The sequence below is a fragment of the Protomyctophum bolini genome (genome assembly GCF_963924005.1).
Source record: "Protomyctophum bolini genome assembly, chromosome: 19".
NCBI classification, from domain to species: Eukaryota; Metazoa; Chordata; class Actinopteri; order Myctophiformes; family Myctophidae; genus Protomyctophum; species Protomyctophum bolini.
The window spans coordinates 35,031,118-35,048,920 of record NC_137880.1 but is presented as its reverse complement, the minus strand read 5'-3'; the positions used below and the strand labels follow the sequence as shown (position 1 = coordinate 35,048,920).

The 17,803-nt window shown below is 44.1% G+C and overlaps 1 protein-coding gene across 3 annotated transcripts in view; it reads left to right on the top strand.

Moving 5' to 3' along the window:
* Positions 1-7,156: 7,156 nt before the first annotated feature.
* Positions 7,157-17,803, top strand: part of plg (plasminogen) — a 41,500-nt gene continuing 30,853 nt past the window's right edge. For 2 of the 3 annotated variants that reach the window (XM_080790166.1, XM_080790165.1), the window contains exon 1: positions 9,125-9,492. The gene's annotated coding sequence lies outside the window, so the exon portion shown is untranslated. Of the gene's footprint in view, positions 7,219-7,310; positions 7,379-9,124; positions 9,493-17,803 lie in introns of those variants that run through there. The other variant, XM_080790164.1, reaches the window with a different exon arrangement.

Below are 17,803 nucleotides of genomic sequence, written 5' to 3'. Positions count from 1 at the left end.
CCCAGAAGAAAAGAGAAATCAAACGCCAGAAAGGTTGTTTTAATTGGCTTTTTTTTACATTAATTTCGTACCGTATTTCCATTTATTTTCAATTCTGGCAGTGGTGGTGACTGCACTAAGGTGCTTCCTGAGATCATTTCATTTACTGTATAAAAAGTGTGTCTCTAGAGAGAGAGAGAGTGAGAGAGCACGCAGAGCAAAATCCCCAGTAATTTAGTTTACTGTTTTGCGTGCGTGCGTGCGACAGACAGGGAGTTCACACCCCTGTGGGTGCTCTGTTAAGCTGGCAGATTGGGATTCGAGATGGAAAAACCCACAGCCAGCAGGTGGTATATATATATAATATAAATCATGTTGATGTAAACTGTGGTGGCACACATACATACAGGGTGTGTTCTTGACAAACTGGGAGAAAAAACAACCATTGGATACTCTCTCTGAGGTCTATGGTTTCTCCACCATGTGCGTCACACCATGGGGTCTCTATACCGTGGTCGGGGTCCTCGCAGCACATGAGTGGCACAGTGTTTACACAAGCCGCCACACACGTTTAGTTTCTACAGGGTAAAAACCTTCAGTGTTAAATTAGCACAGGAGATTTTGTAGAAATTTCAGACCACAGATATGGTTGGTTGATTGGCTGTTGTGGGCCTCCTGTGCTTGACTACTACAACTCCCTTATTGGCCTCCTGGCATGCTCAATTAAGCCCCTTCAAGTCTTCAACCAACGCCTGGTCTTCAACCTCCCAAAAAGGTCACGTCCCCCCGTCCCCCGTCCCCCCCCCTTTTCTCTGTTCCCTTCATTGGTTTCCGATTGCTACCTGCAGCCAGTACAAAACACTGGTGTTGTTGTTGATGTGCACGGCAACTAAACGCATCGCAGCCCTCACACCTTCAGACACGCATCCAACTCTACCAAGCCTCTAAGATCAGCTAACACAGGAATGCTGTCTGTCTGCCTGCCTGTCTGTCTGTCTCTGTCTGTCCCTGTCTGTCTGTCTCTGTCTGCCTGTCTGTCCCTGCCTGTCTGTCTGTCCCTGTCTGTCTGTCCCTGTCTGCCGGGCCTTCCCTAAAACACCCTGGACAATGCTTCACCACACGTCCTACACTCTTTTCAATCCTGGCTCCCAAATTGTGGAATAAACTATAGGCTACCCAGCATTGCAGACACAATTTCCAAAATGTCCCGCCGTGATAGGAAGACTCACCTATTCAAACTACTGTACATCTTTCATATTCAAATTTCAAACTCTTGTCTTTTTTTCTTTTACATTTCATATAGATGCTAGTTCACTTCAGTATGCCGATATATCTTGGTCACTTGTTTATCTCCACCAGGTCAGAGCGGCTGGGGGGCAGGGATTATGTTTTCACCCCAGCCTCCGTGAGGCTGTGAGTCTGTCTGTGAGGTGACCTATAGATTTTCCCCCAGGGTGGGAGGGGCTGGAATTGGAGCAAATTGGCTTGTGATTGAGAGAGACGGGCTGTCAGTGGGATAGGGACCGCTCTGCTGTGTTCATTCTAGGGGCCTATTCTGTGCAACTGCTGGGTATGTCTGTAATAAGGGACCACCGTCCAGGCAGCATTCTTGATGACGTAACTAAGGTACGTTTGGTGATCAGCTGGGTATGTAATATTACTACTTTACTTTTCTTTTTTTTTCAACCTTATTTCGAAAAGCACTTTAACGGTTTAGAAACGCGCTATACAAATAAAGTTAAAAAAATAAAATAATTGAGAAGACTAAATGCATAGTTTTTTGTATTCTGTCAGTGTGGCTGTGTGTCTTCATTCTTCATATTCTGCATGGAGAGCTGATGCTGCTGTCTGTGACGATAACCCTGATTCTGCATATTATTATAGGGCCACTTTGTTGTTTTTGGGAAGCTTTTCCCCAACACCTTAATTCATACCACATCAGAGAGACAGACGAGCTGTGGAGATGTGGAGACTTTCATGCTTTGGATGTGTACAGTTGTGACGGTAAAGACCTCATTACAATGACCCCATAATAAGGTAAGGATTTTGCATCTTATGGGGCTGTTGAATTACTAACATCTATAACCCATGTGCTGGAATGTGTCTGTCGCTGGATTAATGCTCACAGGTGCAATGGCGACTGACCCACTGGCGACTGACCCACTGGCGACTGACCCGCTGGCGACTGACCCGCTGGCGACTGACCCACTGGCGACTGACCCGCTGGCGACTGACCCACTGGCGACTGACCCGCTGGCGACTGACCCGCTGGCGACTGACCCAAACCAAGACTCGGGAGCCATTTGTGTGAAAGCCAACTACAGAAGTACGTATGCGTTTTCACTTTTAACCATTCATACAGTTGTGTCATCAGTGTCACTCGAGACATAAAACATGTCCCTTTGATCAGTTAACCCATTCTGGTGTTAGCATCATGTTATGCTTTAGCTATTGAAAAATAGCAGATCTACAAGCTCATAGCGCGCCACCGAGTGGCGCGCTACGAGCTTGTAGGTCTGCTATTTTTGAAAAATCGAAGAACGACTGACATTTTTAGAATCTGATCTCAGGTCAGAATGGGTTATAATCAGACCAGTGTGTGTCCAGTGGAAACCTCGTATGAATCTGATCTCAGGTCAGAATGGGTTAATACCTCGTCCACACTTCCCACCCGACTAAATAACATGAGCAGGTCCTGGGCAACGGCCTTTGCCGAAGCGGTGTGTACTGGAATGGCCTCTGGATAGCGAGTCATGGCGTAGTCTACTATAACCAGGATGTAGCAGGCTGACCTTGGGCTCGGGATGGGCCCACAATGTCCACATTGCCAGACGGGAAAACGGGGTGCCAATGATGGGTAATGGTGCCAAAGGGTTCCATTGTGATGGGCGCGGGGCTGTTTTCCGACACTGAGGGCAGCCCTTGCAAAACTGCCCTCTATGGCCCGGCTTCAACTCAGGCCAATAGAAGTGGGCTACAGTAGGATACGATCATACGACCATATGTTTTCTGTACTTCTGTACTCTGTGCTTCCTAATTGGTGAGTACAACACTCGTGACATGTATGGTTTGGGCACCAACAAGTTCTCCCCCTTAATTTTCACCACCCTATCCAGCAGTCTTTTTCTTTTTTTTACAAAGAAGTAGGCTAATTAACTCAGCGAAGGGTTCTCCTCCCCCCTCTGTGGCCGAGTGGTCCTCTGTGGCCGAGTGGTCCTCTGCAGTCGAGTGGTCCTCTACAGCCCAGTTGCGCGGTGTAGATACAGTGCTGTATTCCCTCGGGCACATCCTGCACATGGTGACATATCGCTGCACTCTGTCTGGAAGGCTGTGGCCTCGGCTGGCCAATATGGCTTCCTTCAGTTTTCTGTCAAGTCTCTGGCGTCCGCCAGTGACACGTCTCGGAAGACACACGCTGTGCCTCGCCGGTTAGGGAGGTAGCCAGGATGAAGCCGCAGTTGGCTACGGGCCATCTCTCTCTCTTAAGTAGAGGTGCGCTCGAATAGCTCCAGAAGAGACCTCATCTTCAGGTGAAAATGTAGTGAGCACCAGGTGCACTTGTCCTAGCTGTATCTTTGGCATCTTTTACTAGCTCCTGCACCGCCGTTTGTGGCGACCGACTGACCCAAACCAAGAGTCAGGAGCAGTTTGCGTAGTGTATTTATTCACTTAATTTTCACAGATGGTGTGATGAGCGCGGGAATAAATAATAAATCGGGTAAGTATTTCTCAAAAACGATGTTCTTCCCAAGGCCGGGTCGGTTTCTTCATGTATCTCGTGGGTTGCCTATAGAATCAAAGAAACATACTCTCAGAACTTATAATGTGATTCACCAGCAACAGAAATGTGGTGGGGAATAGTGCATATGGCTTACTGTCTGGAGCATCCTTCCGTCACCTTGGAGAGACAGTTCTTGATTCCTGACGGAGGCAGAGTGTGCAATCTTTTGTAGTGCAGCCCCACCTAGCCGGTCCGCGCAGGTGTTATGGTTTTGGAGCAGGTTGATGTTAGTTAGTTAGTTAGTTTAGTTTATTGTCCACGTGTGGAAATTTGTCTTCGGTCTCATCAACTTTTTTTTTTTTCCATGGCAAAAAAGTGCAGGACAACAGTGGCAAATACATTGAAAAACATTTCTAGCGAGACATGGTATCATTTAGTGCAGGGGTGGGCAACTGGCGGCCCACGGGCCACATGCTGCCCCTACCTTCACTTAGTGTGGCCCTCAGGTTAATGTCAGAATACTGATATATTATTAGTTTCAGCTGTTTACAATTCCACAACATGCAAACATGACCCGCTTTAATTACTTCAGTCTAAATTAGTAGCTCATTGCTCAACACCAGTATAATTAAAGGCATTTGAAATGACATAAAAATGTTAATTTTCAGGATTCCAATTCAAAAATAGCAAAAAATAATATTCAAGATTTCAATTTGAACATGGCAAAAGTTTTGAGCTTGTAGATGGGCTATTTTTGCGACGACAGTAATATATGGCCCTAGGGAGTGAGTGAGTGTGGAAATATAGTGGCCCTCTCCATCGTCAAAGTTGCTCACCCCTGATTTAGTGCCTTAATGGCATTTGGGATGAAGGAGCGTGTAGATTGGTAGGTACCTCCCCTCAATGACGCGGCCTAGTCTGGAGCACTTTACTGTACTCTGCATTTCTGGTTCTTTCACAGTGACCTATTAATTCCCTCCCTCCTACCAAAATGTATTACAGTGATTTTGGTCATAAGGAAATGCTTTGCATTTCTTAGGAAACACTGGATATGCCTTCATTCATTCCATTCAACAGTCTTTTGTCTTGTCCATAGATAATGAAACAGACGACCGTGCACTGAGTGAGCGACTCTTTCCAAAAATGGAAGACCGAGTAAAGTTCATGTCTGCTTTAGAGCAGTTGAAACAGTAAGTTCATTGGACAGTGAACTGCCCTTCTCCTAATGCATTTGTCATTCTTAAGATGTTATTGTGCTGCTTTTAACATTTTGTCTTGAACTAAATAAAGTCTTACCTTATTTCTCCCCTTTGCAGTGGGAAAGGAGCCCCTGTGGTCGACACGGCCCCAGTAGAAGAAGCAGTCCTACCGATGTCCAGTTGCAAAGTGAAGCTGCCTCCGGCGGTACTCACTGCGTTGACCAATAAGGATACAGATCTACGGTCGCATGCGAAAAACCGACTCAAAAACATGCTTGTTCAAGCACTGTACGACCACTTGAGCCAAGAGACGTTGTAAGTCTCTATTCCAATCACTATACATACAGTAGGACTTCAGAATTAGTAATCCGTGATATTTCTGTGCATCTATCTCCATATTTCTCTCTTGTCTATCATCTACAGTATATTTGTCTATCCATCTATTTATCTGTCTTATCTGTATCTATCCACACAGTATTTTATCTGTCTATCCATCTACTCTACTTAGTATATGGATAGATAGACAGAACCTACTTAGTATATGGACAGACAGACTGTAGTAGATTCTACTATGAAGTTCAAGTTGTGTGTCTGATAGTAGGTGGCGGGATCATGCCCAAATTTGGGCATGCCCTATATCGGTACAAATTGGCGTGGTTTGACAACCGTTTCTGTTGTGATTGAATGAATGGCGATCTGTATACCTTATAGTAATTCAGAACTTGGGCCTCCAAGTTCTATTATGATAATTGATACGTCCTGAGACAAGGGGTACAAAGGCCCAACGGGTAATTCATAACTGAACTGGGCTAGCGTTCGGATGGGTATCATCGTAGTACTGGTGTCATGCATCGGCCTCAAGTACTATGATATTGGGTACTGCACTGTACTCGGATAACAAATTCTAAAGGTAGGCTATTGCAAGTCAGAGGTGGCATGCACACTTACACAGTTCACACTCGTTTCTCTAACTTTCTCTAACAGTTCTCAGCCCTCACCCAGGGCATAAATGCTTGGTATATTTATCACATTATTTTATTTATCATCATTGATAACTTATAAGCCCTTATAAGACCAATCGGTACAGACAAAAGTGCCATATTACTGCATAGTGACGTGTCACTGTGGAAGGAACTCAACATGTCTTGTTTGTTCATTTTATAACTTGCAGATATCCATCGCACACACAGTATGTGGAGCTCCTCATGTCTGTCCTGTACAACTTCCCTTATCTGAAGGAAAGTTATGGAACTGGATTTGTAAGTATTTGTCCACTGTCGACAGCTTGAAACTATGAATGTTTCTCAGTTCGATATGCAAGTATTCTTTCTGCTCAAATAGTGATCACTGCACCCAATTAGCTACGTATCTGACCATTATATCTCTTACTGTAGTTATGCTGCAATTAACGATTGACATTGCCCAATGTTTACACCCAAACCTTTTCATGTCAAGGACCCCCAAATTGACACTCATTAGCACGCGGACCCCCCATTTGAAAAGATACGCCAGGGACCCCATAAGAGAAGATGTTTACGGCTCTGGCAGTGATTTTCATTTCAAGGACCCCCAGTTTGACTTAGGCTACGAACCCCCATGGCATTTCCTTCTCTGGGACCCCAATGTATGTTGTAAAAGTTAATTTAACTCTGAGAGTGTACAAATGGAACCAAACGAACCCGTTAGGGTCCATTTTCATTTGGCTCCATTCCATTTGGTACACTCTCTGAGTTACAGACCCCTAAGGGTCCATTTGGCTACTAATTATCATTTAGCTGGGGACCCCCTGGAACTCTTTCAAGGACCCCTAGGAGTCCCCGGACCCCACTTTGGGAACGGATAGTGTTTTACAGCTAATCTGTTGATGTGGAAATTCTTAAGTGAATCTCATTTATTTATAGGAAGCCTTGCACGACTCCTTGAAAAACAAGTTCAAGAAGGAAAGAAAGCCCATATCGAATGTCGAGATAAACGCAATGAGGAGGAAATACTCGGTACCAAATACTGGGAGAAGGAGAATGTCAGATCTACGCTCTGTCCTTAAGAAATACAAGGCAAGTTTCACACCATTTCCATTTCCTTTAGAAATAGATCTATATTTCAGGCAGAACAATAATGCAGAGACAGCTTGTTTATTTTTTTGGACCACGATGCTTTTATGAAACGACTTTAAGATGAGCCCCATGTTATTCTCCATAGAGAAATTACGTTCCGTGAACCAGGGGAAACCAGGGGATGAGCGAGTGACGTCAGGACTTTGGCGCTTCTATTGTATTCACTAGTCCACATACCCGTTCGGGGCATATGAACAGCCAAAGTGTGGGTTTTTGCACTGTGATCAATTCTGTGATCAATTTTATTCAGAGACAAATTATTTTTCATCCAATATTTATTTTTCTTCTCGTTTGCAGGCCTGATGCAGCCGAGTGCAGTGATCCTTCTCTTTTCAAGGGAAATGCATCCCAGCTTTGATGAATAGGTTAGTTTTGTCTTTAGCTTGGTGGGGGTTACAGTATTGAAAGCTACCCAGTACAGTTTTATACGGTATAGTTACAGTGTATATAGGCCTACAGCACTGTTTTCCCCAAACATTTTTGTTGGTCGCGCGTAAATGTTCCCCCAGCCTTTTTTCATACGTTAAAAATACATTCTAACCATTTTTCAACAGAATATCATAAATTAATAAAAAATAAAAAATAAAATAATTTCCATAAATTCCACAAATGTAACTTTTGAGCCGAAGTGAAAATAGCCGATCTGCAAGATCACAAGGGGATGCGGAGCAACGTGTGAGCTTGTAGATTTAGGCTATTTTCACTAGTTTGGATCACAGGGAGACATAAAAGTTCTGTCTCAGGCTAAAACATTTGGGAACCACTGCCAGTGACACAGTGGTAGGCTATATATTATAAATTGTATTGGTGTAAGGGTACACACACAGTACAGAGCAAGTGCAGAATACACAACACACTTAGCCCTATTGTTATTATATGCACTAAAGCAAAAACACATTTTTTGGCATTGCCATTTTATCACAGCGAATCTACGACCAAACTCCTTATTATCCGCATAATTTAAACACATGGTGAAGGTGATTGAGTCGTGATGACATTCCTCCACGTCCAAATGTTATGAACACGGTTTGTCCAACAAGGCATCTACTCTAGCACTCACGTCACAAGAGATGGAACTACCAAGAGCTGCATAACAGTGATTGTCCATCACATCCTCCCTGAACGGAACATGGTAAGCTTACACACATGAAGGCACTCACCCGGGTCTCACCCGGGCTGTGGGAGCGAAGAGGGAGACAAATCTGTCACGATTTGTCCGTCGTATTTGTTTTCTGTCCGCTTGCGGACTGAACTCAACTCGACGTGCATTCATTCATGCTTGCAAAAAGTACCCGTGGTGACCTTTTGGAGAAAAACAGTTTTCCTCTGGTCTCTCTTTCTCCAAGAAAGAGTATATGTGGAAGTGATGTCGCGTATCAATGTGGATGCATGAAGTTCTTATGTGCATGGTTGATATGGGAGATAATTTCAGTTCTGCTGTGACACTTACTGTCCCATCTCTTGCTGTGATTGTAAATTCACTGGCTATGGATGCTGAGAGTGGTGCTTGATCATACATTGAACCCTTTTTGAGAGCAAAGTTCAATGTTTTTGTTTTTTTTTACCCCCTTTAAGGGAAATGTTGTGCAATGGGAAAAGTTGAATTCGTCTTTAAAAATAAATATATTGTTTCATTTATTTCATTATTTTCATTTATTTATTGGGGGAAAAAAGTTTTAATTTAAAATGTCTTTGGCCATGCGTGTTGCATTGGTCCCTTTTCATTTCTATAACATTTCATATCCCAGCTAGCTAAAGAAAATGTTTTTATTTATATAGGCCTTAAAGATATGTGCATCAAATGTACATGGCTTTAGGATTAAAGATGGAGTGATGTCGAGTTTTATATTGTTCTGTTTTGTATGTGTCTACACATTACTCTAATGGATCCCCAGGTGTGGTTATACTATAATATTCAAATTAATTCTTACCTCTTGTATTTTTGGTTTCTTCCAGAAAGCTGAAAGCGTTTAAATCAAAAGGTCCATCACAGCACTCCATCTTTAAGACTTAAATATTTTTTGTGTAGGACTTCCATTGTCATGATGTTGTAGTATTGAAAATGTATGTTTTCTGACTTACAGGCTTACTTACACCTTTTACATTTTGGCTACTGTACACTATTACTCATGGGACTGTATCTTGCGCTTACATACATTCTGTTTGTTCTTTTCTGTAGAAACCCTACTGTACACTACAATTTATTGTCCCCAACCTAACATGATGTATCAAACAAAAGTGTAAGCCCCAAATGACAGTTTTTACTATTTGATGTTTACATTTTAGACATAATTTAAGAAATTAAATAAAGTCAGAAGTAATAACTCCATTTTCATGTCTTTTTTTCCCCCCGGCCCCAACCTAACCCTATACCTGGAAGCAATGCACATGAGGAAGGGGCTAAGATTCCCGAGGAACGCTGACAGAAGCTGGTGTCTGCCTATGCATCAAGTTTGCAGCAGGTCATAACAACAAAAAGGTGCTACTTTATACTTTAGTTACTTCTACAAGTGTCTTCTAAATCCCAACAGTTTTCTGAAAAACCCATTTTTCCATTTTTTTTTATCCCACGATTTTGTAACCCATTTTTCACCCCTGTGTCAATTATCTAATGTGATCCTGGGCTCTACACACCCTCCGCCAACCTGGGGAGAGCAACAGACTTGAACTCATGCTTCCTTCATGCATGAGTGTCCCAAGTCGCTCCTTTACACCTGAAAGGGGGGAGTTTCCCTGGTTGGACGTAGCGTGTGGAAGGAACACCTTAAAAACCCATGTTTCTATATCAGTGGTGCTCAACCTTTTTCATGTCAAGGACCCCCAGAATGATATGTAATTGGCCCCCGGACCCCAATCTAAAAACATGTTGTTCTAGGGACCCCCGCAGATAGCAAAGATTTGAGTTAAAAAATGTTTGCTCTGAAAGAATATTCGCAATTTAAAAAAAATCTACAAGCTACAGTATGACCTTGTAGATCTGCTATTTCTTTTACAGCTAAAGTATAACATAATCCTTAAAACACCAAAAGAGGTTCCAGTCCTGAATGGGCTAACTCATTATGACCTAAAAACAAATCTACAAATATCTTCTAAAATCCTAACAGTTTTCTGAAACCTTTTTATGTCAAGGACACCCGAAACGATAATAATTGTATTTGACTGCAGACATCTTGACTGCAGCCATCTCAAAATATTTTGTTCCAGGGACAAAAGAATCAAAGATTTGATTTGAGCACACCCACCAAGGCAGACACTTTTTGAGTGGAAATACAAATTAGTGAATCATATCAACATCACAATTTAGACGGCACAAATTCTCAAACAAATTCTCAAGTTCAGAATAACCATTCCTATTCATTATGTCCCCCCCCCCCCCCCCCCCAAAAAAGCAATTTTTATGTTTTTATTACACAGTAAAATGTGTTAATAGTTACATAATCCAATTCTCAGAGTTAAAGGGACAACATCATTAACATATATGTTAATGATGTTTAGAAGCTTTAGATCACTTTCCTGGGGGTATTTATGTGTGTAATATGTGGTTTTAGATATTTTAGATTGTAGCAGTGAGCCTGTTGTCTCTGATGTCATGGACACTGGTCTCACTACCTTCCTGGACTACAATTCCCATAATTCTTTGGTGCACTGCTCCTCCTTGTGGATAGGGGGGAGAGCTGTCTTACTGAGACAACATGTAGTCCAGGAAGGAAGTGAGCCCAGTGTCCATGACATCAGAGACAACAGGCTCACTGCTACAATCTAAAATATCTAAAACCACATATTACACACATAAAGACCCCCAGGAAAGTGTTCTAAAGCTCCTAAACGTCATTAACATATATTCTTTTGCAAAAAGGGTGAAGTGTCCCTTTAACACTGAGCACGAGCATGGTGGATCACGCAATCAGACATTGTGTTTTCCTCTTTTTTTTTTTGTAAGCGGGTCGGTCAGCTGTACGCTCCTGAGCCAAACGTTTCCCCTCCCTGCGGTGTTTCCCCTGTCCATCCATCCCTCGGTTCCTGCCAGGGCGCCTGACGCCTGGCGCTGCCTCTCTCTCTCTCTCTTATACGCCAGCTGTCCGTAGATTTCGTGGAGGCAGTGAAAGCTTGGCTCTCCGCTGTGGACCAAGCTCTGCCAACCTCACATTGGCAGGTCTTATCTGGGACGATGTATGTCTCCCATCAATTGGCATCGTTTTATTTTTAACCCATTCTGACCGGGAACCCATGTTGGTGTTAGCATCATGTTATGCTTTAGCTATTTAAAAATAGCAGATCTACAAGCTCGTAGCGCGCCACCGAGTGGCGCGCTACGAGCTTGTAGGTCTGCTATTTTTGAAAAATCGAAAGAACGACTGACATTTTTTGAATCTGATCTCAGGTCAGAATGGGTTCATCAGACCAGTGTGTGTCCGGTGGAAACCTCGTATGAATCTGATCTCAGGTCAGAATGGGTTAAGATGACAGACGGTCACATCTTCCGGGGGTGATATGGGCTGTCAGACTGCGCTCCGACGTGCTTTGATGCTGCGTGTGTGTGTGTGTGTGCGCGTGTGTGTGCGTGTGTGTGTGTGTGTGCGTGTGTGTGCGTGTGTGTGTGTGTGTGTGTGTGTGTGTGTGTGTGTGTGTGTGTGTGTGTGTGTGTGTGTGTGTGTGTGTGTGTGTGTGTGTGTGTGTGTGTGTGTGTGTGTGTGTGTGTGTGTGTGTGTGTGTGTGTGTGTAGATCGCTTTGATGAAAGGGGAAAGGGTGGCCCTGACAGTCAAGTAAGGTCCTGTGCGTGTGCGTGTGTACGTCTTGTCTGTGAGCGCTCGGGGAAAGGGAGAAAAAGAAGGATGAAGAGGGAGAGAATGAGTTTGACATGACGAATATACATACAGCCCAACCAAATTGCATGTTCTCACACTTTGTGTCTTGTTAAGTCCTGGAATGTGTGTTTCTGTGCTTGTGTGTGTGTGTCTGAGCAGAAATCCTCTACAATTCCTATATCATATGTCACTACTCTCAAACGTCAACAATAACTCACACATGCACTCGGCGTGCACGCACACATGCGCATGTGCACGCACACGCACACACACACACACACACACACACACACACAGTGAGCTGTTCATGTCGTGGCTTGGGACCTCCAGGCTTGTCCGAGGTAAAGGTAAAACAAACACAGCCGTACCTGCACAGGTAACTTAAGATGAGAGACACCTTGAACCCCTGCCCCACCCCCCACCCCCCCCCCCCCCCTTAAGCCACCATCCCACTTCCTGCCCCCGAGCCTCTCTAATGAGTCCCATGAACCATTAGGGCCACTGGTGGGCCCCAGGGTGTGTGTGTGTGTGTGTGTGTGTGTGAAGGGATTTTGGGAGGATCTTAATGGAGCTCAACAAGTGGAGCGGTAAAAGGGAGAGGGGGGGGGGGTGATGGAGAGACAGGGGGGAGAGGGGGAGGTGGGGGGGCGGGGTGAGAGATGATTGGTGAGGTGTGAAGCGGAGCTGTGCTGAACACCCTGTGCAGGCGTGTGTGTGTGTGTGCGCGCATGCCGTGTGTGTGTGTGTGTGTGTGTGCGCGCATGGTGTGTGTGTGTGTGTGTGTGTGCGCGCATGGCGTGTGTGTGTGTGTGTGTGTGTGTGTGCATGCTATGTTTAGAGTTAGACAGATGATCTATGGGATCCACAGAGGATTAGAGATGGCGTGGGGGGGGGGGGGGGGGGGGTGTAGAGGCCTACCAAAACAAAACAAAAAAGGACTTTAAAGAAATCAAGTTGGGGAATTAAAGTATCCTAACTTTATCGTCTGGGGTTTTTTTTTCCTTCTCATTTCAGTTAGCAGTGGCGGTGGGGGGTGTACGCATCTTCAACCTTAACCCATTCTGACCTGAGATCAGATTCATACGAGGTTTCCACTGGACTACACACTGGTCTGATGAACCCATTCTGACCTGAGATCAGATTCTAAAAAGGTCAGTCGTTCTTCGATTTTTCCAAAATAGCAGACCTACAAGCTCGTAGCGCGCCACTCGGTGGCGCGCTATGAGCTTGTAGATCTGCTATTTTTCAATACATAACATGATGCTAACACCAGAATGGGTTCCCGTTCAGAATGGGTTAAGCAGGGGGGTTAATATCTCATAACTAAACTCACTACCCCGGCTGGCTATTTGAATAACAGGTGCATTCAATATCTAAGAATGACTTTGCTTGCCAAGTACAGTAGCTGTGGAGGAATGTGCCTTGGTGACAACGGCCTAGGGATGTATTATTCACATGCTTCGACATGAACATACACACATTAATCCATTCTGGGCGGGAACCCCTTTTGGTGTTTTAAGCCTTATGTTGTTAGCTTTAGCTTATACTTTAGCTATTGAAAAATAGCAGATCTACAAGCTCGTAGCGCGGCACAGAGTGCCCACACTACGATCTTGTAGGGTCTGCTATTTTTTAAATGTTTTGAAAATGTGGCGCAAATGTTTCAATATATATATTCTTTCGTTTTTAACTCAAATCTTTGCTTCTGGGGGGGTCCCTGGAACAACATATTTTCAGATGGGGGGTCCGTGGCCAAATACAGATAATTCTGGGGGTCCTTGACGTGAAAAAGGTTGAGCACCGCTGACATAGAGATAGGATGGAGCCCGCACACCACAGGTAAAGGTAAGACGTTCTTTATTTAAAATGACATAGAAACATGAAGTTCTGTAGAATCGTCCTCGGGTCTAAATGGGTTAACAGGAACTGCAAGGTCGCACACCTCATGATTCAAATAACAGCGATTCAAACATGGTAGTGATTCAAATTGTAATACTGCACATTTCAGACGGGCTATAGAAACTCAAAAATGACCGTAACGCCAGTATGACTCTGCAACGCATACTTTGGAACGGAACAGCTGAAACCTGAGACGTGAAGTTGCAAAATGGGCACGAAATCATGCACGCCATGCAATACATTTATATTTGCACACGCTATTCTATTCTTGACGCCCGCAAACACAAGTGTATGGCATTCCTTGCCGCGCGTGACACAGGCAAGTTTGCCTAGCACCTCTTGGCCATGACAATACACTCACAACACATGTAGTCGAACAGAGCAACTTGACACATCGTGCCTCCTTTAGGTTGACATGGTGGGGAAGCTTTAATGTACTTCACTGGAGAGCAGCTCAGGTTTGCCATTCTATGTGGTTTAACCCACATAGAAGAAAAACACGTTCTCTCTCTCACACACACACACACACGTCACAGTAAAAGTGTGCGTGCGTCTTTCTGTCTGTGAGAAAGGCGATACAGGTGACTGGCAAAAATAGCAATAATACACTGGCTGTGAGCCTGCTGTGACACACCCCTTTAGTCAGCTCTCTTTGTAGTATGATCCCAATTCTACGGCTAAAAGGGTACGCTCAGTGGGTGCAAATCTCTGCCAGAAGGCACGCCCCAAATAATAATAATACTTGAGCGTGTCTGACAAAGTAACGTCATCCTGCATCATCTCCCTCCTTGTCTCTGCCTCTCAGTGTCCGGTGTGCATGTGTATGTGGCGTACATCATATGTCCGGGGTTAGTATTTGTGTTAATCAGGGGCGACTGTGGCTCAAGAGGTAAGAGCAGGTCGTCCAATGATCCATGGGTCGGCGGTTCGAATCCCGGCTCCTCCTCCTGTCTACATGTGGAAGTGTCCGTGGGCAAGACACTGAACCCCCACATTGCTCCCGATGTGCTGGTTGGTACCTTGCATGCATGGCTTCCACCGCAATCGGTGTGTGAATGGGTGAATGTAATGCACAGTCTATGTAAAGTGCCTTGGATAAAGGCGCTTTAAACACAACAGAAACTCTCTCCCGTGCGCGTGCATCATAGGTATGCAGTATGCACTGTGTGGAAGAGACGGACTCACAGTCACACTAACAATGTTGGTGTAAATAAATCGATTAGTGTGATGAACCAATTGGGCTAGTTTGTATTACACTTTGGTTGTACAGTGGTGGTGTGTGAAAGTAAGAAGTCCGCACACCGTTCTTTAAGCTCCCATCAATTTTATTTAAGGGATCAGGAATCAACGTTTCTTCGACCCCTCCGGGTCTTCATCAGGAATGTGTGAAAGTAGCCCCATTTTCAAAGCTTGTAGATCAGCTATTTTAACTATTTAAAAAAAAACATTCATCAATCGTCATTGAGGTATAACAGTTTGAAATAACCCTGATATTGAACTTGAACTCGGCTCAAAGTGCTTTACAATGTTCCATTCATTCATTGGGAGGTGAAGCGGCGAACAGTCGACGCCAGCGTCCTCACTTCCCACATCTCACACCGACCGGCTCATTGGAGGCAGTGTAGGGTTCAGTGTCTTGCCCTGAAGGACACCAGCCAGACTGTGAAAATAGTACATAAGCGCACTGACACCATGTGACTGTGAGCTTATAGATCTGCCATTTTCTGTGTTTTTTTGGGGAAAATTGCATTGATATTAAAAAGAAAATGTCGTACTTATGAAGAATTTTATAAAGCAATGTACTTTTGAATTTCTATAAGTATAAGCAAAGTAGCCTTTCAGACTACTTGTAGTCTAGTTCTGGGGTTGAGTAATGAGTACTGTGTCCACCCCTGCGTACAGCGACCTGCTGTGGTCGCCCCTAACCTGGTCTCCTCTTGGAGCCTGCCCAGCCAGTGACTGCCTCACTCTTTCGGGTCCTGGCTTGTGGAAGTGTGTGGGAGAACAGGTGGGCATAGCTTCTGTCAAATGGAGAGAGATTGATGGGGAGGGTTAGAACACTCGCTGGGGGTATTCTCTTACAGTGTATGGAGAGAGAGACAGCTGGGCCAGTAGGCTATACATTGGACTCTGTGTGTGCGTGCGTGCGTGCGTGCGTGCGTGCGTGCGTGCGTGCGTGCGTGCGTGCGTGCGTGCACTTGTATTACGTGTGAGGGCCAAATGTCCCCACAAGTATAATAGAATTTGAGAAATAGACGTTGTGACGACCGTTTTCCTGATCCTCACTATAGAGAAATTATTGTTTTATGGTTAAAAATAGGGAGTTATTATAGGCTTGCAATTAGGTTGTGTTAGTTATGCCCTGATTTAGGCCTATACTTAAATAGTTGCATGCCGGTGTCATGCACTGATAATAGGCGGCGATCTACAAGCTCAGAACACGTTGCAGACAGTGTGCAATGTAATGTTGTGATCTTGTAGATCGACATATTTTAGTTTTTAGGGTTGCGGTTAAAAATGGCCAAAAGAAAAAGGCTTTCGTAAAATCGCTGTCCTAAAATGTTGATGTCCTCACAAGTGTAGCAATACTTGTGAGGACGTGTGTGTGTGTGTGTGTGTGTGTGTGTGTGTGTGTGTGTGTGTGTGTGTGTGTGTTTGCGCGTGCATGTGTGCGTGTGCGCGTGCGCAGATGGATTGTCGTTTTGCCGTCTACTGAAACAACAGGATTTGTTGTGGAGCCATGGGAATCCTCTCACACCAGGGTGTCATCTATCTAGCCCATTCTGACCTGAGATCAGATTCATACGAGGTTTCCCACTGGACACACACTGGTCTGATTAACCCGTTCTGACCTGAGATCAGATTCTATAAAAATGTCAGTCATTCTTCGATTTTTCAAAAATAGCAGACCTACAAGCTCGTATCGCGCCACTCGGTGGCGCGATATGAGCTTGTAGATCTGCTATTTTTCAATAGCTAAAGCATAACATGATGCCGACACCAAAATGGGTGCCCGGTCAGAATGGGTTAAAGCATGTCAGTGTGCAACAAATATACAATCTTTACGGAATGACTTGTCTACAGTCGCTAAAAAGCTATAAATGCTTGAACATCAGGCATGCTATATTATTTGTGATAGAATTCCCATCGGTAATAATAGTACACGTTTCACAATTGTTTTAGCTTTGTTTAAAAGCCATGTGCGGGTTCCCTTCCCAGCTGCATTCTGTGCAGGTGTTGAAAATGTCAAGTCAGCGAAAGCTATGTGCACATCAAGCAAATAATTTGAAACATTTGGTTGTACAGTACACGAGGCTTTGCATTGTTTGGTACTGTAGGTATATGCCTTTCTGCTGCATGCTGTCAACAAAGTGTAGTGTTGTGACAAACCTTTGTGTTCTGTTATCCTGTATATCAAGGAGTTTTCCCTTATAGCATGCAGTGGTTCTCAACCAGGGGTCCTTAACCCATTTTGGTGGCGGGAAGGGAACCCCTTGGTGTTTTAACCCATTCTGACCTGAGATCAGATTCATACGAGGTTTCCACTGGACAACACACAGGTCTGAATAACCCATTCTGACCTGAGATCAGATTCTAAAAATATCAGTCGTTCTTCGATTTTTCAAAAATAGCAGACCTACAAGCTCATAGCGCGCCACTCTGTGGCGCGCTATGAGCTTGTAGATCTGCTATTTTTCAATAGCTAAAGCATAACATGATGCTAACACCAAAACGGGTTCCCGGTCAGAATGGGTTAAGCATTATGTAATACTTTAGCTATTGAAAAATAGCAGATCTACAAGCTGCCGCGCTACGAGCTTTTATGCCTATTTTTGAAAAAGTCGTGAAAATGTGGCGCAAATTTGGAATATATATTATTATTTCATCTCATTAAATGATGGTCCGTGGCTCAAATGCAGAATACTGCATTTGAGGACCCTGATATGAAAAGGGTTGAAAACCACCTGCCTTATTATTTATTTATTGAACAAATTAAGTTACCTTTTTTTTGTAGCAACGAACTGCACTCTTTCTTTCTTTACAAATCAGAAAAGGAGATCTCGATCTTGGAGTGACACTGAATG